This window comes from Ornithorhynchus anatinus, chromosome 4 (genome assembly GCF_004115215.2).
Source record: "Ornithorhynchus anatinus isolate Pmale09 chromosome 4, mOrnAna1.pri.v4, whole genome shotgun sequence".
Lineage (NCBI taxonomy): Eukaryota > Metazoa > Chordata > Mammalia > Monotremata > Ornithorhynchidae > Ornithorhynchus > Ornithorhynchus anatinus.
In genome coordinates, this window is record NC_041731.1 from 94,044,320 (window position 1) to 94,070,780 (window position 26,461).

Consider the following 26,461-nt stretch of genomic DNA (forward strand, 5'->3'; position numbering starts at 1 on the left):
TCCCTGTCCCAAGTGAGACTCACAGTCTTAGTCCCCATTTTATACATGAGGTTACTGAGGCACGGAGAAGTTAAGTGACTTGTCCGAGGTCACACAGCTGACAAGTGCACGGGTCAAACTGTCAAACTGCACCTGTGTTCCCCCAATCCATGGAAGGTACAAGCACAACAAGATTTTGGGAGGGGGAACATGTCTAAGTGGTGTGGCTTAGTGGATAGAGCACAGGCCTGGGAGTCAGAAGGATCTGGTTTCTAATCCCGGCTCTAGCACATGTCTGCTGCGTGACCTTCACTTCACCTCTCTGGGCCTCACTTATCTCATCTGTAAAATGGGATTTAAGAGTGAGAGCCCCATGTGGGACAGGGACTGTGTCCAACCTGATTAACTTGGGTTTAGCGCATAGAAAGCACGTAACAAGTACCATAATTATTATTACTATTACCAACTCTGCTAGATTTTACTCTCCCAAGCACTTAGCACAGTGCTCAACACACAATAGGTGCTAAATAAATACTGATTGACTGCTGGATAGAAGGGATGCTCAACTGTATATATTTCCATTACCCTATTTATTTTGTTAATGAATTGTACATTGCCCTCATTCTATTTAGTTGCCACTGTTTTTACGAGATGTTCTTCCCCTCGACTCTATTTATCGCCATCGTTCTCGTCCGTCCGTCTCCCCCGATTAGACCGTAAGCCCGTCAGACGGCAGGGACTGTCTCTATCTGTTGCCGACTTGTTCATTCCAAGCGCTTAGTACAGTGCTCTGCACATAGTAAGCGCTCAATAAATACTATTGAATGAATGAATTCCTGAGCTCATCTAAAATGGTGTCTGATGGAAGCGTCCAGCAGCTCCTTCTCCAAAAGGATTCAGTCAGCTACTTTCTCAGAAGAGTGGCCAACCCTCTGGCTGCTAGTTCTATGGAAGACAGAGAACAGACAGACTCATTTCTGTCTCCACTTCCTAATCCCCCTTCTCAATCCATTCCCTTAATAAAAACAATAATAAGTACTTGTTAACCACTTCTGTGCCAAGCACTGTTCTAGCACTGGGGTAGATACAAGGTAATAATAATGATGGTGTTTGTTAAGCACTTACTATGTGCCAAGAACTGTTCTAAGCACCGGGGTAGATATGAGGCAATCAGGTTGCCCCAAATGGGGCTCACAGTCTTAATCCCCATTTTACAGATGAGGTAAGTGAGGCACCAAGAAGCTAAACGACTTGCCTAAGGTCACACAGCGGACGAGCGGCGGAGCCCGGATTAGAACCCGTGCCCTATGACTCCCAAGCCTGTGCCCTTTTCACTAAGCCACGCTGCCGTAGTCAGGTTGGACACAGTTATCACATAGGGCTTACACTTTAATCCCCATTTTACAGATAAGGTAACTGAGGCCCAAAGAAGTGAAGTGACTTGCCCAAGGTCACACAGCAGACAAGTGGGACGGGGGTACTCCCTTCAATTTCAGGCAAGGAGAGCTCTCGGGTGAGGGCTGAGTTGGGACCATGGGTATGCAGGGGAAGGAATGGTTGAAACAGAAGGTCAGTTGGGCAAATAGTTCCCAGCAACTGTTCTCCCTCTCCCCAGTTTAGCCTTCTCCCTCTATTAAAAAAAGCCCCCGAGACTAGCACTCGACCAACCTATCAATCATTGGTATTTATAGTACAGTGCTCTGCACACAGTAAGTGCTCAGTAAATACGATTGAATGAATTTGAGCGCATACTATGTGCGATCCCCACTAAGCCCCACTTTTTCTCATCTCCCACTCCCTTCCGTTGCACCCTGACTCACTCCCTTCGCTCTCCCCCGCCCCGTCCCGAAGCATTTATGCATATCTCTGTCCTTTCATTTATTTATATTGATGTCTGTGTACTTGTAGCGATGTCTGTCTCCCCCCTCTAGACTGTGAGCTCCTTGTGGGCAGTGTAGTCTCTCTTTATTGCTGCATTGTACTTTCCCAATCGATTAGCACAGTGCTGTGCACACCATAAGCACTGAATAAATACGATTGAATTGAATCAAATTGAATTGAAATCAATCAATCAGTCGTATTTATTGAGCACTTACTTTGTGCAGAGCACTGTCCTAAGCTCTTGGAAGAGTACAATATAACAATATAACAAATACATTCCCCGCCTACAGTGAGCTTACAGTTCAGAGGGGAAGACAGATGTCAATATAAAGAAATACATTATGGATATGTACATAAGTGCTGAGGGCCAGGGAGGGGGGATGAATAAAGGGAGCAAGTCAGAGCGACGCAGAAGGGAGTGGGAGAAGAGGAAAGGAGGCCTTAGTCAGGGAAGGCCTCTTGGAGGAGGTGTGGCTTCGATAAGGCTCTGAAGATACGGAGAGTAATTGTCTGTCGGATATGAAGAGGGAGGGTGTTCCAGTCCAAAAGCAGGACGTGGCGAGAGGTCGGCGGCGAGATAGACGTGATCGAGGTACCCTGAGTAGGTTGGCATTAGAGGAGTGAAGTGTGCGGGCTGGGTTGTACTAGAGTAAAATACAACAGAATTAGCAGACACATTCCCTGCCCACAAAAAGCTTACAGTCTAATAATGTTGGTATTTGTTAAGCGCTTACTAGGTGCAGAGCACTGTTCTAAGCACTGGGGGAGATAGAGGGTTATCAGGTTGTCCCACGTGAGGCTCACAGTTGATCCCCATTTTACAGATGAGGTAACTGAGGCCCAGAGAAGCGAAGTGACTCGCCCACAGTCACACAGCTGCCAAGTGGCCGAGCCGGGAGTCGAACCCATGACCTCTGACTCCGAAGTCCAGGCTCTTCCCACTGAGCCACGCTGCTTCCCCAGTCTAGGGATTAGATTAGTGTAGTCTCACTAGCAGTGACATTCCACCCGGTGAAAATTGAGGGAGCCAAGTCCAGCATCAGCAAAGCGACAGCTTCTCACTGGTTTGAACCACCCACTCACTCACTCGATCAGTACAGAGAAGCAGCGTGGCTAGAGAAGCAGCGTGGCTCAGTGGAAAGAGCACGGGCTTTGGAGTCAGAGGTCATGGGTTCGACTCCCGGCTCGGCCATTTGTCAGCTGTGTGACTTTGGGCGAGTCACTTCACTTCTCGGTGCCTCAGTTACCTCATCTGTAAAATGGGGATTAAGACTGTGAGCCCCACGTGGGACAACCTGATTCCCCTGTGTCTACCCCAGCGCTTAGAACAGTGCTCGGCACATAGTAAGCGCTTAACAAATACCAACATTATTATCCATCAGTTGTATCTACTGAGAGCTTACTATGGTCAGAGCACTACCCTAAACCCAAGGAAGAGAATAAAAGAGTTAGTAGACATACTTCCTGCCCTTAAAAAGCTTCCACTCTAATTTACAACCTGCGCTAAAAATAAATTACAGGTAGGGGAAGCAGGAGAGTTAAGGATAGGTATATAAATACTGTGGGGGTGGGATGAGAATCATAGAGTTTGAGGAGAATTAGATGCGTGGATGATGTAGAAGAGGGTGGGGTGGATGAGAATAGGGTGGGGCGGATGAAAGGTTAGTTGGGGAAGACTTTCTGGAGGAGGTCTGATTTTAGGAGGGCTTTGAAAATGGGGAGAATAGCAGTCTGCTGGATATAATAATAATGTTGGTATTTGTTAAGCGCTTATTATGTTAGAATAGCAGTCTGCTGGATATAATAATAATGTTGGTATTTGTTAAGCGCTTACTATGTTAGAATAGCAGTCTGCTGGATATAATAGTAATGTTGGTATTTGTTAAGCGCTTACTATGTTAGAATAGCAGTCTGCTGGATATAATAGTAATGTTGGTATTTGTTAAGCGCTTACTATGTGCAGAGCACTGTTCTAAACGCTGGGGTAGATACAGGATAGATATGGCTCACAGTCCCGTTTTAATAATAATAATAATAATAATAATGTTGGTATATGTTAAGTGCTTACTATGTGCAGAGCACAGTTCTAAGCACTGAAGTAGTTACAGGATAATCAGGTTGTCCCACGTGAGGCTCACAGTCTTAATCCCCATTTTACAGAGGACGTAACTGAGGCACAGAGAAGTTAAGTGACTTGCCCACAGTCACACAGCTGACAAGCAGCAGAGCCGGGATTCAAACCCATGACCTCTGATTCCCAAGCCCGTGTATGAAGAGTGAGGCAGTAAGCTCCTCTTCTAGTCTTAGAGAAGTAGTGTGACTTAGTGGCAAGAGCACGAGCTTGGGAGTCAGAGGACGTGGGTTCTAATTTGGCTCTGCCACTTGTCTGCTGTGTGACCTTGGGCAAGTCACTTAACTTCTCTGTGCCTCAGTAATCTCATTTGTGAAATGGGGATTAAGACTGTGAGCCTCATGTAGGACAACCTGATGCCCGGGCTTGGGAGCCAGAGGTCATGGGTTCGAATCCCCGCTCTGCCACTTGGCAGCTGTGTGACTCTGGGCAAGTCACTTCACTTCTCTGTGCCTCGGTTCCCTCATCTGGAAAATGGGGATTAAGACAGTGTGCCTCATGTGGGACAACCTGATTACCCTGTATCTCCCCCAGCGCTTAGAACAGTGCTCTGCACATAGTAAGCACTTAACAAATACCAACATTATTATTATTATCCCAGTGCTTAGAACAGTATTTGGCACATAGTAAGTGCTTAACAGATACCATAATTATTATTATTATTCTTAGACTGCAAGCTCCTTGTGGACAGGGAAAAGGTCTACCGACTGTCATATTTTATTCTCCAAAGCACTTAGTACAGTGCTCTGCACACAGTAAGTGTTCAATAAATGCAACTGATTGAGGTAGGGAGGGCGGGAGCAAGGGGTCAATGGCGAGAGAAGTGAAATCCTCCTGAGCAGCTTCCCAGGAGAGGATAAGGGAGAAGTGTCAGCTCTCTCCTGCAGAATATCAAAGCTCTGGATTCTTGTTTCATTAAGGGTTTGAAGAACTATAAAATCACACTTGTTTACCCTTCTCATATTAATAAATGTTTCATGGCTACCCTGTAAACAAGTTTCCTTAGAGGCCCCACCTCATGAACTCATCTCACCAATTAATAATGAAAAAGCTGAGATAATACAACTACTACTTAGCATTTAGACTTTTTTTCATTATTTTTATGCCTCGTTACAAATCCAACTTTTTTATGGTATTTAAGTGCTTACTTTGTGCCAGGGACTCCCGGCTCCACCACTTGTCTGCTGTGGAGCTTGGGCAAATGACTACTCTGTGCCTCGATTACCTCATCTGTAAAATGGATACACTACTATGAGCCCCATGTGGGACAGGGAATGTGTTCAACCCGATTAACTTGTATCTACCGCAGCACTTGGAAGAGAGCTTGGTAATAATAATAATAATGTTGGTATTTGTAAAGCGCTTACTATGTGCAAAGCACTGTTCTAAGTACTGGGGAGATACAAGGTGATCAGGTTTTCCCTCATGGGGCTCACAGTCTTCATCCCCATTTTACAGATGAGGTAACTGAGGCCCAGAGAAGTCAAGTGACTTGCCCAAAGTCACCCAGCTGACAAGTGGCAGAGCCGGGATTAAGCATTTAACAAGTTCCATTATTATTACTACTATTATTAATGAAATGGACAATTCCAACAAAAAAGTTTCTCAGTTAACTGACCGATACTATTGCGATCCTTTGCCTGTGGAGACTCTACTTGACTAAGTTGTCCTCAGAAAACATTGGCTAACTCTGACTGTGAATTACAAGTGTAGTTATTGTGGGCAGGGAATGTGTCTGTTTACTGTTGTAGTGTACTCTCCCAAGTGCTTAGTACAGTGCTTGGCACGCAGAAGCACTCAATAAATATGATTGACTAACATCTATAAGGATTAAGGAAACCAAAATCCACATTTCCGAGTATGCAAGCAAGAAGAATTTCCCTCCTGCCTTTCTCTTCACTTGATGTTGCAATTTGTTGCGTTCTGATTTTCTTCTAAAACACTGACAATTGGATAGTGACCAAGCTGTGAACTGATGACGTTGTGATGAGGTTCTTCTTGGGCACTCGTTTAGGGGGACACTTTGGCAGTAGATCTGCTGGGCTGACTCCAGTACTATCTCTGTCTTTTTCTACCCGAGAAAGAAGGCACAGTGAGCTTCCACAGGTTTCAAAGCGCAACTCTCAAGTCCTCCAAGTCCCACCTTTCAGCAGTGAAATCAGTCACAATATTTCCTTTAACAGTAGCACTGCTGAGCTGCTCCACCTCTAGACTGTAAACTTCCCTCTCTACAATGTAAACTCCCCTCTTTAGATGTAAACTCCCCTTCAAGACTATAAGCTCCCACTCTAGACTATAAAATCCCCCTCTAGACCATAAGTTCCTCCTCTATATTATAAGCTTCCTCCTCTAGACTGTACGCTCATCGTGAGTAGGGAATATGTCTGCCAACTAATTTATTTATTTATGTTAATATCTGTGTCCCCTCTAGACTGTAAGCTCACTGTGGACAAGGAATGTGTCTGTGATTTTATACTTTACTCTCCCAAGAGCTTAATACAGTGCTCTGCATACAGTAAGCGCTCGATAAATACCACTGATTGATCGCTTTTCTGCTTTTTCAAGCTCCATGTGATTTTCGACCATTGAGAAAAAAATCAAGGCAGATATTTTGAAATTAAACCATATTTCAGTGTGTACATTCTCCTCTTTCACTAGAAGACAATGCAGTGTTTGTGATGTCTTTTCCCTTTAGCTTTCATCACAATAACAGTGAGGGATACTGTTACTGCACCAACAGTAACATGGTGCAAAAAGCCTAATGAAGGCAACCAGATTAGTGTACATATTAGCCCACTATGACTCATTACAATTAAAATAAATGAAAACCAGCCAGAAGTATTCAATAACAGTCACCATTTATATATACATAGTATAGATATCAAGACGCAGCAGAGTGCTTTAGTGGAAAGGACATGGGCCTGGGAATCAGATGCCCATGGGTTCACATTCCGGCTTTGCCACTTACTTGCCTGCCAAGTGACTTCGGGCAAGTCACTTAACTTCTCTGAGCCTCGGTAACCTCATCTTTCGAGAAGCAGCGTGGCTCAGTGGAAAGAGCACGGGCTCGGGAGTCAGGGGTCATGGGTTTGAATCCCGGCTTTGCCAGTTGTGAGCTGTGTGACTATGGGCAACTCACTTAATAATACTGTTGGTATTTGTTAAGCGCTTACTATGTGCCAAGCACTGGTCTAAGCGCTGGGGTAGACACAGGGGAAGCAGGTTGTCCCACGTGGGGCTCACAGTCTTCATCCCCATTTTACAGATGAGGTAACTGAGGCACCGAGAAGTTAAGTGACTTGCCCAAAGTCACACAGCTGACAAATGGTCGAGCCGAGATTTGAACCCATGACCTCTGACTCCAAAGCCCGTGCTCTTTCCACTGAGCCACGCTGCTTCTCTAACTACTCCAGTGCTTAGAACAGTGCTCTGCAGATAGTAAGCGCTTAACATATACCAACATTATTATTATTATTATTAAAACGGGACTGTGAGCCATATATTGCACAGGAATCATGTCCAACTTGACTAGCTGGTATCTAACCCAGTACTTATCACAGTGCCTGACACGTAGTAACTGTTTAACAAGTACCACACCAAAAAAAAAAAAAGAGTAATCTTTCTTAAAGCTTTTATCATTTCCAGTTAGGTCCCTAACCCACTTCCTAGAAAGCAGCTTCCAGAGTTCCAGTATCTATTTTGCTGTGTTTTTCACACCTTCTTCCAGGCAGTGAAACATTCTTATTCCTTGGCTCAGGTCTTTCCAGCTTTAGCTTGTTGAATTTAAGGAAACCTTTACTCCTTCCTTGCATTGTCTCTCTACTCTAGAGTGCTCTTGGCTTCCTTGGGGCAGACCACAGATCAATATGGGCAATTAATTTGTCCTTCCCCACTGCAGGCATAGAGTTGATGGTTTCAATTCCTATTCAGAATCAGCTGATTTTTTCACCATTATTGATGGCATTTATTGAACATTTACTGTGTGCCGGCACTGTACGAAGCACTTGAGCAGGAACAAAAGTTCTCTCAGTTCCCTATAACTTAAACCCTCACTAGGGAGGCAAATCATTTTACATTTCTGAATATGTCACCTGATCTATTGTTTTGATAATCTCTCTTCTCTGGTGATCCTCAGTAATCGGTTAGGACACTGAAGTTCAAGAGCTCACACTAGTTCTCAAGTACTATTATTGCAAAGATCATCATTTAATTATGCTGCTCCTCTTTATTTACTCCTTAATTTTCCCAAGTGCTTAGTACAGTGCTCTGTACACAGTAAGCACTTGACAAATACCATTGATTGATTGGTTTTTAAAATTGATCACTAATCCCTGCCTCCTATCTCTCCCCTCTTCAGTCCATACTATGCTCTGCTGCCCAGATCATTTTTCTACAGAACTGTTCAGTCAATGTTCCTCACTCAGAAGTCTCCAGTGGTTGCCCGTCCACCTCTGCATCAAACAAAATTCTTTAGCATTGGCTTTAAAGCACTCAATCCCCTCACCCCCTCCTACCTTACCTCTCTGATTGTCTGCTATAACCCAGCCCACCCTCCCACTTCACCTCTCTAATGCGAATTTACTAACAGTACATTCATCTCGCCTGTCTGCTTGCCCACATCCTGCCTCTGGCCTTGACCTCCCTCCCTCTTCATATCTGACAGATGATCGCTCTCTCCACCTTCAAAGCTTTATGGAAGGCACATGAGGCCTTCCCCGACTAAGCCCTCCTATCCCCTTCTCCTACTCCCTTCTGCATCGCCTCTGAACTTGGATTTGCACCCTCTGTACTCTCCTAAGCGCTTAGTACAGTGCTCTGCACACAGTAAATGCTCAATAAATACATTTGATTGATTGATTTCTTCCCCCCTCCCACAGATCCACAGCATTTCTAATCATGTAATCCTTTCTTTATCTATATTAGGGTCTGTATCTCCCACTAGACTGTAAGCTCTTTGTGGGCAGGGAATGTGTCTACCAACTCCGTTATACTATATTCTCCTAAGTGCTTAGTACAATGCTCTGCACACAGTAAATGCTCAATAAATACAATTGATTGATTGATTGAATTGCTTGCTGTGTGCTAGTGCTTGGTAAAATACAGCATGGCTTAGTGAGAAGCAGCGTGACTTAGTGGAAAATGCACAAGCTTGGGACTCAGAGGATGTGGGTTCTAATCCCAGCTCTGCCACTTGTCTGCTGTGTCACCTCAGGCAAACCACTTAACATCTTTGTGCTTTAACATCTTTGTGCCTCGTTACCTCATCTCTAAAATGGGGATTAAGATTGTGGGCCCCACTTGGGACAACCTGATTATCTTGTATCTACCCCAGCTCTAAGATCAGTGCTTGGCGCATAGTAAGTGCTTAACAAATACTGTAATTATTATACAGGAAAATCTCTTTATTTTGAAACACAAGGAATCAAAAAATTAAATCTTGACTTAACCAGGTGTTAATTCTCTGATGTTTCACTAAAGGATGACAGGCAGCTCTTCGAAAGCAAAATTATCATTAGTCAACTTATCATCATCATCGTCAGTGGTATTGATTGAGCACCTGTGTGCAGAGAGCACATTAGCACTGTGGGCATTGGCTGGTGAAGTATATAAGCCAATCCTCCTCTTGAAGCACTTGTTTGCACTATGATGGGGAAGGCAAACAGATATCCATGTCTGAATATATCACAGTGTACGAGAATTGGTATCCATAAAAGTGAAGCGGATAAATCCAGAACAAATTAAAAAGTAAATGATGAGGGAGATGAGATCTGGGTTGATCAGAAAGGGGGAGGTATTGTTTTGAATTATACAATATTTTAAAATAATAATGTTAATGGTAATTATAATAATTGTGGTATTCATTAAGTGCTTACTATGTATCAAACACCATGGTAACCAATGGGCCCAGATATGCAAGATAATCAGGCCCAATGGAGGCCTCACATAACCCCCCCCCCCATTAGACTGTAAGCCCGTCAAAGGGCAGGGATTGTCTCTATCTGTTGCCGATTTGTACATTCCAAGCACTTAGTACAGTGCTCTGCACATAGTAAGCGCTCAATAAATACTATTGAATGAATGAATAAGTAGGAGGGAGAATGGGTAATGAATCCCCATTTTGCAGATGAGGGAACCAAGGCAGAGAGAAATGAAGTGACTTGCCCGAAGCAGGTAAGTGGTGGAACCAGGATTAGAACCCAGGTCCTCTGACTCCTACGCCCATGCTCTTTCCACTAGGCCACACTGCTTCTTATTTGAATTTTATATTCTTCTAATATATATAAATGTATATTAGATTAAGTGAGTTTTGCCCTAGAATTTGAAGCACTGTTTTGCTTTCTTTTTGCAAATACTATAGTCACAGCTTCATCCTCACATAGAGACATGGCTCCCTCCCTGTAACCTTAATCAACTGAGGTATAACTACATAGCTAGATAGGTAAACACATTAAAATCAGGAGCACTAGCACTGCTATTAAGAAGTTCAATAATATTTGTTCTAGGGAGTGGATAAAGAGAGAGATTAGAAGTCACTTGTTTCTACCAGAGAAAGCAAGAGGTCTCATCAACTCCACTCTAAGCTGCATGTATCGTCCTAGATGTTGCCTCCCTGTTAAGAAGTATTTTAAGAAGACGTATGCAGAACCTGGTGCATTTTAAAGACATTGATATGGATTTATTTGATACGCTAGCTGCTATATAGAACAGTTCTCTGCATATAGTAAGCGCTTAACAAATACCAACATTATTATTATTATATAACTGCTATTATTATTATTATTATATAACTATGGGTTCCTGTTAGTACTCACCACTAAATCCGAGCACGAGAAAAGTGTTAAGGACAGACATAAAAATCCTGCCGTAATCACTTGCTTTCTTACCTAATCAGCACTCTGTGGAAGAGATGAAAGAAATAGTTTGGCTGAAAGTGTTTAAACCCACACCTCCTGGAGGGAAGCAAGCAGTCTTGGGGAAAGATTCCAGAACTGCTCAAAGTTCTTTGAGATAAAATTCTGATGAAGCAATGGAGGTTTGGCTCAGCTCTTGGTAAAATAAGCAAAATAATAATAATAATGTTGGTATTTGTTAAGCACTTACTATGTGCAGAGCACTGTTCTAAGTGCTGGGGTAGATACAGGATAATCAGATTGTCCCACATGAGGCTCACAGTCTTAATCCCCGTTTTACAGATGAGGGAACTGAGGCACAGAGAAGTGAAGTGACTTGCCCACAGTCACACAGCTGACAAGTGGCAGAGCGGGGATTCGAACCTAAGACTTCTGACTCCCAAGCCCTGGCTCTTTCCACTGAGCCACACTAAGTCGCACCTTAGCACACACACACTGAGCAGTGTGGCTCAGTGGATAGAGCATGAGCCTGGGAGTCAGAAGGACCTGGGTCTTCAAATCATCCACTGTGTGACCTTGGGCAAGTCACTTCATGTCTCTGTTACTCAGTTACCCCATCTGAAAAGCAAGGACTAAAACTGTGAGCCCCATGAGGGATATGGATTATGTTCAACCTGATTAGCTCATATCTACTCTGGTACTACTTGTGTACTGTGTGAACTTGGGTAAGCTGCTTAACTTCTCTGTGCCTCAGTTACCTCATCTGTAAAATGGGGATGAAGACTGTGAGCCCCACGTGGGACAACCTGATAACCTGGTATATATCCTACCGCTTAGAACAGTGTTTGGCACATAGCAAGCACTTAACAAATACCGGCATTATTATTATTACTAAAAAAAAAAAGTAATGGAAAGTCCTTTGCTAAAGCAACAAAATTAACATAATTAAGAGTTGATAAACTTTTTCAAAACTGGCTTTTCTCTACAGGAGCCTCAAGATCTAGCACACAGCAAACGGTGAAGGTTTTCCAAGCATTTCCTCTCTAATTTCTTAACATTTAATTGTCTCTTAAATGTTTAAAATTCTAATTTCATTCATTAAAAGAAAGGAATCCTCCTCAAGCTGAAACTACTTTTGTTCTCTGTACATCCGTACAGTTTTTACGTGAAGGAACAGATAATCTTTTTCTACAGCCTCATGTCGATATCCTTCCTCTTCCTGATTTTCAGCTTCCCCTAGTTTTACCAATTTTTTTAGTGAGAGGGCCACCACTGCTCTGAAGTGTGAGGAAATGCTCAGAGCCCTGGGATTCAGACTCAGTCCATGCAGCCTGTGTCATCTAATAATGTTGACATTTGTTAAGCGCTTACTATGTGCAGAGCACTGTTCTAAGCGCTGGGGTAGATGATACAGGGTAATCAGGTTGTCCCACGTGAGGCTCACAGTTAATCCCCATTTTACAGATGAGGTAACTGAGGCACAGAGAAGTGAAGTGACTTGCCCACAGTCAGCTGACAAGTGGCAGAGCCGCGAGTCGAACTCATGACCTCTGACTCCGAAGCCCAGGCTCTTTTCCACATAATGACTGTGGTAATTGTTAAGGGTTTACTATACACCAAGCACTGTACTAAGTGCTGAGATAAATACAAGATAATCTAAGAGTCTAAATTGAAGGGAGGACAGGCATTGAATCCCAATTTTGCAGATGAGGAAACTGATGCAGAGACAAGTTAAGTGACTTGACCAAGATCACACAGTAGGGAAATGGCAGACTCAGAATTAGATCCCAGGCCAGTGTTCTTTCCACTAGGTCAAACTACTTCCCAGCATAGCAAAAATAACTGGATTCAGAAACCAAGATGAGCTAAGGTGAGCTAAAATGATCTTTAATGAATGTTTTTGACCTGCTTTTTTTCCCAGGTCGCTGCTCCTCTGATTTGGACATGATTGAATTCTTGGGTGTTTGTGAATCTCTTTCACATTCTGACCCATACCTTGTTTGGCACTAACTTCTGGTTTCTCAAATCCATCTATTATGGAATCAAGATAAATGACCCATTTGGTTAGTTTGGTCCACTCTGAAATCCAGACTTTGCATTTATTATTCCTCTTGCTTTTTTCTTTTTTGAACTAAATTTTTCTGAACTTTTCAGGAATGAGGTCAGGGCAGCTCTAATGACAGAATGATATGCGATGAGTCCTGGCCTTACGTTTAATTCTTTTTTCTTCTCTCTCAGACATGAACTCCATTAAAAAAACAGCCTATGATTTTGAGGAGAGTTGGAAATGAATTTGAAGCAAGTGATATATGGCTGGGAGGAAAAGCTATGCCAGACCCCCGAAGGGCAGGAATCCAATTGACAGAAGTGGCACAGCACAGTGTTTCCTCGGGCAAGGCCAAGGCACAGTTGGGAAAGCAGAAAATTATGGGACTACAGGAAAGGTTGAAGATGTATTGGATACCATAAGTATAACTGGACTCTGGAATTTACTAGCAAATTTGTCTGCCCTGAAGAGCTCACAAAAGCTTGGAGACTACTGAAGTTTGGAGATCCGGCATGGCTGAGTGGAAGGAATACAAGACTGCGAATCCAGAGATCTGAGTTCATTCAATCGTATTTATTGAGTGCTTACTATGTGCAGAGCACTGTACTAAGCGCTTGGAATGTACAATTTGGCAGCAGATAATAATACTAATAATGTTGGTATTTGTTAGGCACTTATTATGTGCTGAACACTGTTCTAAGCGCTGGGGAAGGTACAGGGTAATCAGATTGTCCCATGTGAGGCTCACAGTCCCCATTTTACAGATGAGGTAACTGAGGCACCGAGAAGTCAAGTGACTTGCCCAAAGTCACACAGCTGACAGGTGGCGGAGCCGGCATTCGAACCCATGACCTCTGACTCCTAAGCCCTTGCTCTTTCCATTGAGTCACGCTGCTTCTCTATCCCTGCCCAACAACGGGCTCACAGTCTAAACGGGGGAGACAGACAACAAATCAAAGCAAAACAAGTAGTTTGGCGTCATTACGTAGTCTGGTGTCAATATATCTACCCCAGTGCTTAGAACAGTGTTTGGCACATAGAAAGCGTTCAAATGCCATCATTATTATTATTATTTGTAGACTACGGCATGTGCAACCAGCATTGACACCTCATGGGGCAGGGTGGTTTAAATCATCACGCTGCTACTAACCTGGGCAAATCATCTGCTCGGTGCCTCAGTTTCCTCAACTGTACAATGGAGATAAAATATCTGTTTTCTCTCCCTTTTAGACTGTGAGCCTCATGTGGGACTGGCAGAAGTTGTGCTCATTTTATTTTGTATTTAGCCCAGGCCTATGCACTTGATGAGCTCCTGACAAACATCACAGTTGTTATCCCTACTTCACGAAGGCATGGCTGGATGGGTCAGACTTAATAATGTTGGTATTTGGTAAGCGCTTACTACGTGCAGAGCACTGTTCTAAGCGCTGGGGTAGATACAGGGTAATCAGGTTGTCCCACGTGAGGCTCACAGTTAATCCCCATTTTACAGAAGAAGCAACTGAGGCACAGAGAAGTGAAGTGACTTGCCCAGACTTGAGAGTGTCCTGTCTGAGCTGTTCCCCACTGTCAGAGGCGTAAATAAATAAATAATTACGGTATTTGTTAAGCGCTTACTATATTCCAAGCACTGTTCTAAGCGCTGAGGAAAGCAAGGATATGCAGGAGTCCTGGTCTTGACCCATTTATTCTCTGCACCTTCGCTGGAAGATGCAACGAGGGAAGTGGGTGGAAGTGTTAGAACATTCTTCGCACCTCTGAGAAACTCTTCTAACTCAACAGACTTTGAGCAGTCTTCAAAATCCTAAGAATAGAGTTTCAAAAATCACCATCTGCAGGGGATTGTGCCCTGGCTGCAAACAGCTATGAATTCATTCATTCATTCGTTCAATCATATTTATTGAGCGCTTACTGTGTGCAGAGCACTGTACTAAGTGCTTGGGAGAGTACAGTACAAAAATAAGCGGACACATTCCCTGCCCACAGCAAGCTTACAGTCTAGAAGATATTAGATATACAGATATTAATATAAATAAATAAATTAGAGATATTTACGTGAGTGCTGTGGGGCTGGAAGGGGAGATGAATAAAGGGAGAAAGTTAGGGTGAGGCAGAAGGGAGTGGGAGAAGAGGAAAAGAAGACTTAGGGAAGGCTTCTTGGAGGAGATGTGCCTTCGATACAGCTTTGAAAGGGGGAAGAGTAATTGTTGGATTTGAGGAGGGAGGGAGTTCCAGGCTTGTGAACCATTTCACCGAATCAAACACGAACCACAGGCTGACAAGTCTGAGGGAAAGCGAGGTGATGTGTCAGCCTGCACCAGGGAAGCTATATCCACAGCCCAAAATGTATATTAGCCACATAGAGTTAAAGGTTGTCACAGAGCTATGTTATCTAGGCAGCACAAGGCCCAACGGTGCAAAAAGACTAGACAAGGATGTAGAAAAACTGAATCAAGGAGGTCGGCACGTCTTACAGGAGTCTGTCGGAGTGTGGTTGGCAGCATGGTTTCACACTCCAGATCAGACTAAAGATCTACAGAGCTGTAGTGTCATCTAACTTTCTCTTCAGCTGTGAGATCTGGACCCCACAAATATGTCACTGTTAGACTTCTAATTTTGGCTCTGCCACTCGTCTGCTGTGTGACACTTCACTTCGCGGGGCCTCAGTTACCTCATGCACTTGTCTGCTGTGTAAAGTTGGGCAAGTCTCTTCACTTCTCTGTGCCTCAGTTACCTCATCTGTAAATTGGGGATTGAGACTGTGAGTCCACATGGGACAAGGACTCTGACTCCCAGGCCTGTTTTCTTTCCACTGTTGTTTCTCAGTGATTTGGAACAACGCTTTTATGTTCAAGTCGCATTTATGGCCAAAGTGACCATTATAAAGTATCACTGCTCTATCAGTCAATCAAAGACAAATTTAAAGAAATATGTCTGACAAAAGAGTTACATTGCTCATGTAAATAATAGAGATTAAAATCAATTAATCCTATTTATTGAGCACCACACGGGGCTCGCAGTCCCAATCCCCATTTTACAGATGAGGTAACTGAGTGCAGAGTTGGTAGACACAGTCCTTGTCCACAACAAGCTCACCGTCAAGAGGGGGGAGACAGACATTGCTGTAAATGAATAAATAAATTATGGATATGGACATAAGTCCTGTGGGGCTGAGGGAGGGGTGAATAAAGGGAGCAAATCCGAGCAAAACAGAAGGGAGAGGGAAAAGAGGAAATGAGGGCTTAGTCAGGGAAGGCCTCTTGGAGGAGATATGGCTTCAGTAAGGCTTTGAAGATGGAGAGAATTTTGTCTGTCGGCTATGAAGAGAAGGGAGAGGGAAAAGATGAAATGAGGGCTAAGTCAGGGAAGGCCTCTTGGAGGAGATATGGCTTCAGTAAGGGTTTGAAGATGGAGAGAATTTTGTCTGTCGGCTATGAAGAGGGAGGGAGTTCCAGGCCAGAGGCAGACATGGTGAGAGGTCGGGGGTGAGAAAGACGAGATCGAGGTACAGAGAGTAGGTTGGCAATAGAGGAGTGAAGTATACGGGCTGGGTTGTCATAGGAGAGCAAGAAGGAGAGGTAGAAGGGGGCAAGGTGATTGAATGCTTTAAAGCCAATGGTGAGGAGCTTCTGTTGGGTACGGAGGCGGTTGGGCAACCACTGGAGATTCTTGAGGAGTGGGAAGAATGATCCGGGCAGCGGAGTGGAAGTATGGACTGGAGTGGGGAGAGACGGGAGGCAGGGAAGTCAGCAAGGAGGCTGATATAGTAATCAAAGTGGGACAGGGTAAGTGCTTGGATTCATTTGGTAGCATGGAGTATGGATGGAGAGGAAAGGGAGGATTTTAGCGATGTTGTGAAGGTCGAATCAAATAATAGATTGAATAGGCGGGTTGAGAAGAGTCAAAGACAGTGCCAAGGTTACAGGCTTGAGAGACAGGAAGAATGGTGGTGCTGTCTACAGTGATGGGAAAGTCAGGGAGAGGACAGGGTTTGGGAGGGAAGATAAGGAGCTCAGTCTTGGACATGTTGAGTTTTAGGTGGCGGGAGGACAACCAGGTGGAGATGTCCTGAAGGCAGGTATACTCACCCCCGTGCCTAGTACAGTGCCTGGCACATAGTATGTGCTTAATAAATACCACAATTGTTATTATTAATATTATTCTTCCCTCTCCTTATGTCTCTGGAGCAGATGCAAAGCTCAAGTATAGCAGACTCCCTCTCCCCCAACTCCCAGATATTGATGATGGCCCCCACTTTGCATCTCCTGTTCATTTATACAATCTCTGCCTATAAAACACTCCTCAGTTTTCAGGCAGTCCCACTTTCATTCACTCATTCAATTCAACGGTATTTACCGAGCACTTACTGTGTGCAGAACACTTTGCTGAGTGCTCAGAAGAGTACAGCAACAGACGGGTTCCTGCCTGTTGGTTACCCGATCATCTGCGGCAGAAGCAACGTGGCTTAGTGGAAAGAGCATGGGCTTGGGAGTCAGAAGACATGGGTTCTAATCCCCACTCTGCCATGTCTCTGCTATGTGACCTTGGGAAAATTCATTCATTCAATAGTATTTACTGAGCGCGTACTATGTGCAGAGCCCTGTACTAAGCACTTGGAATGTACAGATTGGCAACAGATAGAGACAAACCCTGCCCAATAACGGGCTCACAGTCTAAACGGGGGAGACAGACAACAAAACAAAACAGAACAAAACAAGTAGTCTGGTGTAAATACCAAGATAAATAGAATCATAGATATATACACATCATTAACAAAATAGAATAATAATATATACAAATATGCACAGTGCTGTGGGGAGGGGAAGAGGGAAGAGCAGAGGGGGGGAGAAGGGGAAATGGGGAGGGGCAGAGGAGCAGAGGGAAAGGGAGCAGTTAGCCTGGGAAGGCCTCCTGGAGGAGGTGAGCTCTCAGTAGGGCTTTGAAGAGGGGAAGAGAGTTGATTTGGTGGAGGTGAGGAGGGAGGGCGTTCCAGGACAATGGTAGGACGTGGGCCAGGGGTCGACGGCGGAATAGGCGAGAACGGGGGATGTTGAGGAGGTGAGCAGCAGAGAAGCGGAGTTTACAGGGTTAGCAGTAGAAAGAGAGAAGGGAGGTGAGGTAGGAGGGGGCAAGGGGATGGACAGCTTTGAAGCCAAGAGTGAGGAGTTTTTGTTTCGTGCGGAGGTTGATAGGCAACCACTGGAGGGTTTTGAGGAGGGGAGTGACAGGCCCAGAGCGTTTCTGTAGGAAGACGATCCGGGCACGGAATGAAGAATAGACTGGAGCAGGGAGAGACAGGAAGGAGGGAGATCAGAGAGGAGGCTGACACAGTAATCCAGTTGGGATATTATGAGAGCTTGTACAAGCAAGGTAACACTTTGGATGGAGAGGAAAGGGTGGATCTTGGCGATATTGTGAAGGTGAGACCGGCAGGTGTTGGTGATGGTTTGGTTGTGTGGGGTGAATGAGAAGTGAATGAAAATCACTTCACTTCTCTGGGCCTCAGTTCCCTCATCTATAAAATGGGGGGGTTAAGATTGCAAGCCCCACGTGGGACAACCTGGATTACCTTGTATCTACCCCAACTCTTAGAACATTCTCATTCCCCATTTTACAGATGAGGTAACTGAGGCCCAGTGAAGTGACTTAATAATGATGGTATTTGCTAAGCGCTTACTGGGGGCCAGGCACTGTACTAAGCGTTGGGGTGGATCCATGCAAATGGAGTTGGATACAGCCCCTGTCCCACATGGGCTCCCCGTCTCATTCCCCGTTTTACAGGTGAGGGAACTGAGGGAGGCCCAGAGAAGGGAAGTGATTTAGTCAAGGTCGCCCAGAGAAAAGTGGCAGAGCTGGGATTAGAACACTAATCCCTTAGTCTCTGCCCATCTGCAGCCCCTTTCTCTCTCCCGTCCTGTCCTGTAAGCGCTTAACAAATAATAATAATGGTATTTATTACCATTATTATTACTACTACATACTACCAACTCTCTTCCCCTCTTCAAAGCCCTGCTGAGAGCTCACCTCCTCCAGGAGGCCTTCCCAGATGGAAGGCCCTCCCTTTCCCTCTGCTCCTCCTCCCCTCCCCATTCCCCCTTCTCCCTCCCTCTGCTCTTCCCACTTCCCTTCCCCACAGAACTTGTGTCTGTATAATATTATTTATTATTCTATTTTATTAATGATGTGTATATATTGGAAAGAGCCCGGGCTAGGGAGTCAGAGGTCATGCGTTCAAATCCCAGCTCTGCCACCTGTCAGCTGTGTGACTGTGGGCAAGCCATTTCACTTCTCCGGGCCTCAGTTCCCTCACCTGTAAAATGGGGATTAACTGTGAGCCTCACGTGGGACGACCTGATTACCCTGTATCTATCCCAGCACTTAGAACAGTGCTCTGCACAAAGTAAGCGCTTAACCAAATACCAACATTATATCTATGATTCTATTTATCTTGATGATATTTTCTCCATACTACTTGTTTTGTTTTGTTTTGTTGTCTGTCTCCCCCTTCTAGACTGTGAGCCAGTTGTTGGGCAGAGATTGTCTCCGTCTGTTGCCGGGTTGTACATTCCAAGCGCTTAGTACAGTGCTCTGCACATAGTAAGCGCTCGATAAATATGATTGAATGAATGAATGAATGTGCCCAGCACTGATCTTAGCACTGGGATATATACAAGGTTATGAGGTTGTCCCACGTGGGGCTCACAGTCTTCATCCCCATTTTATAGATGAGGGAACCGAGGCCCAGCGGAGTGAAATGAGTTGCCCAAGGTCACACAGCAGACAAGTGGCAGAGCCAGGATTAGAACCCACGACCTCTGACTCCCAAGCCCGGGTTCTTTCCACTAAACCACGCTCGTTGGTGGGCAGGGATTGTCTCTGTTGCTGGATAATAATAATAATGTTGGTATTTGTTAAACGCTTACTACATGCCAAGCACTGTTCTAAGCGTTGGGGTTGATACAAGGTAATCTGGATGTCCCATGTTGGGCTCACAGTCTTCATCCCATTTTACAGATGTGGTCACTGAGACACAGAGGAATGAGGTGACTTTTTAAATCACACAGCTGACAAGCAGTGGAGTAGGGATTAGAACCCATGACCTCTGACCCAATAATAATAATGATAATGTTGGCATTTGTCTAGCGCTTACTATGTGCAAAGCACTGTTCTAAGCGCTGGGGTAGATCCAGAGTAATGAGATTGTCCCACGTGAGGCTCACAGTCTTCATCCCCATTTTACAGATGAGGGAACTGAAGCCCAGAGAAGTGAAGTGACTTGCCCACAGTCACACAGCTGACAGGTGGCAGAGCCTGGATTCGAACCCATGACCTCTGACTCCCAAGACCGGGCTCTTTCCGCTGAGCCATGCTCATTGTTGGGCAGGGATTGTCTCTGTTGCTGGATAATAATAATAATGTTGGTATTTGTTAGAGAAGCAGCGTGGCTCAGTGGAAAGATCCCGGTCTTGGGAGTCAGAGGTCATGGGTTCGAATCCGGTCTGCCACCTGCCGTGTGACTGTGGGCAAGTCACTTCATTTCCCTGGGCCTCAGTTACCTCATCTGTAAAATGGGGATGAAGACTGGGAGGCTCATGTGGGACAACCTGATTACCTTGTACCTCCTCCAGTGCTTAGAACAGTGCTCTGCACATACTAAGTGCTTATCAAATACCAACATTATTATTAAGCGCTAAGTGCCAAGCCCTGTTCTAAGTGCTGAGGTAGATACAAGGTAATGAGGTTGGCCCACGTGGGGCTCACAGTCTTCATCCCCATTTTACAGTTGAGGTCACTGAGGCCCAGAGGAGTGAAGTGACTTTCCCAAGGTCACATGGCTAAGCGGTAGAGCGGGATTAGAACCCACGACCTCTGACTCCCAATAATAATAATGTTGGTATTTGTTAAGCGCTTACTATGTGCCGAGCACTGTTCTAAGCGCTGGGGGAGATCCAGGGGAATCAGGTTGTCCCACGTGAGGCTCACAGTCTTCATCCCCATTTTACCGATGAGGTCACTGAGGCCCAGAGAAGTGAAGTGACTTGCCCACAGTCACACAGCTGCCAAGTGGCAGAGCCAGGATTAGAACCCGTGACCTCTGACTCCCAAGCCCAAGCTCTTGCCCCTGAGCCACGCTGCTTCTCAGCAGAAGTGGATTGCCCTTCCCCAGCGCTTAGTACAGTGCCCCGTACACAGTAAGCGTGGAAAGAGCCTGGGCTTGGGAGTGAGAGGTCATGGGTTCGAATCCCGGCTCTGCCGCTTGTCAGTTGTGTGACTGTGGGCAAGTCGCTTCACTTCTCTGGGCCTTAGTTCCCTCATCTGTCAAATGGGGATGAAGACTGTGAGCCTCACTTGGGACAACCTGATGACCCCGGATCTATCCCAGCGCTTAGAACAGTGTTCTGCACATAGTAAGCGCTTAACAAAAGAGAAGCAGCGTGGCGCAGTGGAAAGGGCACGGGCTTTGGAGTCAGGGCTCACGAGTTCGAATCCCAGCTCTGCCACTTGTCAGCTGTGTGACTGTGGGCAAGTCACTTAACTTCTCTGTGCCTCAGTTCCCTCATCTGTAAAATGGGGATGAAGACTGTGAGCCCCACGTGGGACAACCTGATTCCCCTGGATCTCCCCCAGCGCTTAGAACAGTGCTCTGCACATAGTAAGCGCTTAACAAATACCAACATTATTATTATTATTATTATTAACAAATACCAACATTATCATTATCCCCCCTTCAACCTGCGAGCCCGCCGTTGGGCAGGGATTGCCTCTATCTGTTGCCGCACTGCCCGTTCCCAGCGTTTAGCCCAGTGCTCAGCGCGTAGTAAGCGCTCGATGAATGAATGAATGCATGCGATCGAATGTCTGAATGCCTGCAGTACCGTTGCTCGGGGTGCGGTCCTGCGCAGTGCGTCTGCGGATTAGGTCGAATATTTACGGCCCCTCCACGCATGCGCGCGCGCCCCTCCACAGACCGGGGGGAATGGAGAGAGGCGCATGCGCAGACGCGCTCTCCCCAAGCCCCGCCCCACGCGCTCCACCTGTTCGAAGGGGGAGCCCTAAGCCCCGCCCCCTCGGAGCGCGGACCAATGGGAGGGCGGACGGGGGGCGTGGCCGGGTGGAGGGGCGTGGCCTGGAGGAAGGGGGCGTGGTCGGGGGGGGGGGGAAGCGGCAGTCGCGGCCGGAGCGGCGGCCGGAGCGGAGGCGGCGGTCGGTCCGGTCCGGTCCATGGGGCCACCGAGTCCGCGGGCCACCGGTTACCTAGGCGACGGCATCCTCCTGGTTGCCAGGGCGACGGCGGCGCGGCTGGACCAAGGGTGAGCGCCCGGCGCGGGGGGAGGGGGCGAGGACCGCTTTGTGTCGGCGGGCGCTTAGAACAGTGCTTGGCACAGCCTAAGCGCCCAACGGATGCCGCCCTCGTGATGGATGGCTGCTGGTTTTGTCTTGTCTCTTTCCACCCCCAACTCCTTTCGGTGGGCGGGATGGTCTCGGGTGCTGGATTGTTCAGCGCTTAGGACAGTGCTCTGCACACTGGAATGAGCTGTACTTTCCAAGCGCTTAGGACAGTGCTCTGCACCCCGTCAGCGCTCAAGAAATAGGGTTGAAGGAAGGGATTGTACTTTCCAAGCGCTTAGGACAGTGCTCTGCACACCGTAACCGCTTAATAAGATTGAAGGAAGGGATTGTACTTTCCAAGCGCTTAGGACAGTGCTCTGCACCCCGTCAGCGCTCAAGAAATAGGGTTGAAGGAAGGGATTGTACTTTCCAAGCGCTTAGGACAGTGCTCTGCACCCCGTAAGCGCTCAAGAAAAACGGTTGAAGGAAGGAACTGTTCTTTCCAAACGCTTAGGACAGTGCTCTGCACACAGTAAGCGCTCAAAAAATGCGGTTGTAGGAAGGAACTGTACTTTCCAAGCGCTTAGGACAGTGCTCTGCACACCGTAAGCGCTCAAGAAATACGGTTGAAGTAAGGAATTGTACTTTCCAAGCGCTTAGGACAATGTTCTGCACACAGTAACTGCTCAAGAAATAGGGTTGAAGGAAGGAATTGTACTTTCCAAGCGCTTAGGACAGTGTTCTGCACACAGTAACTGCTCAAGAAATAGGGTTGAAGGAAGGAATTGTACTTTCCAAACGCTTAGGACAGTGCTGTGCACACCGTAAGCGCTCAGTGAATACGGCTGAAGGAAGGAATTGTACTTTTCAAGCCCTTAGGACAGTGCTCTGCACACCGTAAGCGCTCAAGAAATACTGTTGAAGTAAGGAATTGTACTTTCCAAGCGCTTAGGACAATGTTCTGCACACAGTAACTGCTCAAGAAATAGGGTTGAAGGAAGGAATTGTACTTTCCAAGCGCTTAGGACAGTGCTCTGCACACAGTAATAGCTTAATAAATACGATTGAAGGAAGGAATTGTACTTTCCAAGCGCTTAGGACAGTGCTCTGCGCACAGTAAGCGCTCAATAAATGCGATTGAAGGAAGAAATGAATTGTACTTTCCAAGCGCTTAGGACAATCTCTGCATACAGTAAGTGCTCAATAAATACGATTGAATGAAGGAATGAATGAGTTTATTGGCGAATTGTACTTTCCCAAGCGTTTAGTCCAGTGCTCTGCACACAGTAAGCGCTCAATAAATACGATTGAATGAAGGAATGGATTTCTTGCCGAGTTGTACTTTTCCAAGCGCTTAGTCCAGTGCTCTGCACATAGTAAGCGCTCAAAAAATATGAATGAAGGAATGACCCCATTTCCGAATTGTACTTTCCCAAACGCTTAGTACGGTGCCCTGCACACAGAAGGCGCTCAATAAATACCATTGCATGAAGGAATGAATACCCCGGAGACCCTTCCCCATCACCAGATAATAATAATAACGGTTTGTTAAGCGCTTACTCTGTGCCAAGCGTTGTTCTATGCGCTGGGTGGATGTGGTGTAATCAGGTTGGACAAATCCCTGTCCCAGGTGGGGTTCGCAGTTTTGTTTTTGCTGTTTGTCTCACCCTCCTTCTAGACTGTGAGCCCGTTGTTGGGCTGGGATTGTCTCTGTTGCCCAATTGGACTTTCCGAGCGCTTAGTACAGTGCTCTGCACACAGTGAGCGCTCGATAAATCCGATTGAATGAATCACCACTGAAGGAACTGAGGCACAGAGAAGCGGCTTGCCCAAGGTCACACAGCAGACGAGGTGGGGGGAGATGGGATTAGAACCCATGACCTTCTGATGCCCGAGCCCTGCTCCCTCCTTCCCCCCCCAATAATAATAAAGGTGGTGTTTGTTTAGCGCTTACTATGGGCCAGACGCTGTCTTAAGCGCCAGGGTGGATCCAAGCAAATGGATTTGGACACACTCTGGCCCACATGGAGCTCACAGTCGCATTCCTCATTTTCCAGATGAGGAAACTGAGGCCCAGGGAAGTGAATCTTTCATCTATCCCCCCAGGCACTATACTAAGCGCCGGGGTTAATCCAAGCAAATGGAGTTGGGCATAGCCCAGGTTCCACATGGGCCTCACGGTCTCACTCCCCATTTTACAGATGAGGCAACTGAGGCACAGAGAAGTGACTTAATAATGATGGTATTTGTTAAGCACTTACTATGTGTCAGGTGCTGTATTAAGCGCCGGGGTGGATCCAAGCAAATGGAGTTGGACACAGTCCCTGTCTCACATGGGGCTCACATTCTCATTCCCCATTTTACAGATGAGGAAACTGCTGCTTTAATAATAATAATAATGATGGTATTTGTTAAGCGCTTACTATGTGCAGAGCACTGTTCTAAGTGCTGGGGTAGACACAGGGGAATCAGGTTGTCCCACGTGGGGCTCACAGACTTCATCCCCATTTTACAGATGAGGTAACTGAGGCACAGAGAAATGAAGCGACTTACCCACAGTCACACAGCTGGCAAGTGGCAGAGCCGGGATTTGAACTCATGACCTCTGACTCCAAAGCCCGGGCTCTTTCCACTGAGCCACGCTGCTGCTTTACTAAGTGCCAGGGTGGATCCAAGCAAATGGAGTTGGACACAGCCCCTGTCCCACATGGGGCTCTCAGTCTCACTCCCCATTTTACAGGTGAGGGAACTGAGGCCCAGAGAAGGGAAGTGACTTGGCCAAGGTCACCCAGCAGACAGGTGGCAGAGCCCGGATTAGAACTCTAATCTCCTAGTCTCTGCCCATATGAAGCTCCCTTCTCTCTCCTGTCCTGTCCACCTCCCCGGGCTCTTTCTCGTTCTTGCAGCTCCATGCCACCCTCCCCATCTTTTTTGGTTGTTGTTGTTGTTTTAAAATTCCGGGTGATTCTAGTATTTGTTAAACGCTTACTGTGTGCTAGGCACTGTGTGCTAAAAGCTGGAGTGGATCCTAGCGAATCGGGTTGGACACAGACCCTGTCCTATGTGGGACTCACCGTCTCAATCCCCATTTTACAGAAGGGAAACTGAGGCCCAGTGAAGTGACTTCGGCCAAGGTCTCAAAGCAGACAAGTGGCAGAGCCGGGATTAGAACCCATGACCTTCTGATTCCCAGGCCCGTAATCTAGCCACTAGGCCGTGTTTTTTCCCGGGTTCCGTTGGCCCGGTCAAGGGGGGCTCCTGCTCGCCAGGAATGCGAGATATTCGGAGCAGGAAGCGTGGGAGGCCACAGCCCTGCTTTCCTTGCTCACAAACCTGCCCAACTCACACACCCCTGGACGGGCCAACTGGCCGCTCCTTCCCACATATAATAATAATTAGAGGATTTATTAAACGCTTACTATGTGCCAGGTACTGTATGGCCTATTGTGCCCCACTGCCTGCTTTCCTCCCCACCCCCCGGCCGCTTTTCTTATTTCTGTGCCTACTGTTTGCCCATACCTCTCTATGCCCATGTGGGATGTTTCTGCTGCCCTTTTTTCAAAAGCTTAATCCAATGCTTTAAACTCAATAAAGCCCTTAATTTTAAGGATGATAATATTTGTTAAGCATTTACTATGTGTCAGGCACTGTTCTAAGTGCTGGGCACTGTTCTAATAATAATTATGGTATTTGTTAAGCACTATGTGCCAGTCACTGTAGTAAGCGCTGGGGGGGAATACGTGCAAATCGGGTTGAGCACAGTCCCTGTCCCACTTGGGGCTCACACCAATTTAAAGAGCTAACTGAGGCCCAGAGAAGTGAGGTGACTTGCCCAAGGTCACACAGCAGTCAAGTGGCGGAGCTGGGTTGAGAACCCAGGTCCTTCTGACTCCCAGGCCTGTGCTCTATCCACTACACCATGCTGCTTCTCATGGCGCTCGATTGTTTTCGTTCATTCAGCTGTATTGTTTGAGTGCTTATTTTGTGTGCAAAGCACTGTACTAAGCGCTTTCCACCTTTCAGTCATATTTATTGAGCGCTGACGGTGTGCAGAGCACTGTACTAAGCCCTTGGGAAGTGCACTACAGCAGAATTGGTAGACACTTTCTCTGCCCACAATGAGATCTCTGTGAATAATAATTGTGGGATTTGTTAAGCCCTTACTACGCGTCAAGCACTGTACTTAGCACTGGGCTAGATAGAGGATCATCAGGCCTCACAGCCTGAGTACAAGTGAGAACA

General features: G+C 46.2%; 1 protein-coding gene across 2 annotated transcripts in view; it reads left to right on the plus strand.

Moving 5' to 3' along the window:
* Positions 1 to 22,076: 22,076 nt before the first annotated feature.
* ARHGAP29 (Rho GTPase activating protein 29) overlaps positions 22,077 to 26,461 on the plus strand; it is a 107,870-nt gene continuing 103,485 nt past the window's right edge. For both annotated transcript variants that reach the window (XM_007667459.3, XM_007667460.3), the window contains exon 1: positions 22,077 to 22,200. The gene's annotated coding sequence lies outside the window, so the exon portion shown is untranslated. The remainder of the gene's footprint in view (positions 22,201 to 26,461) is intronic.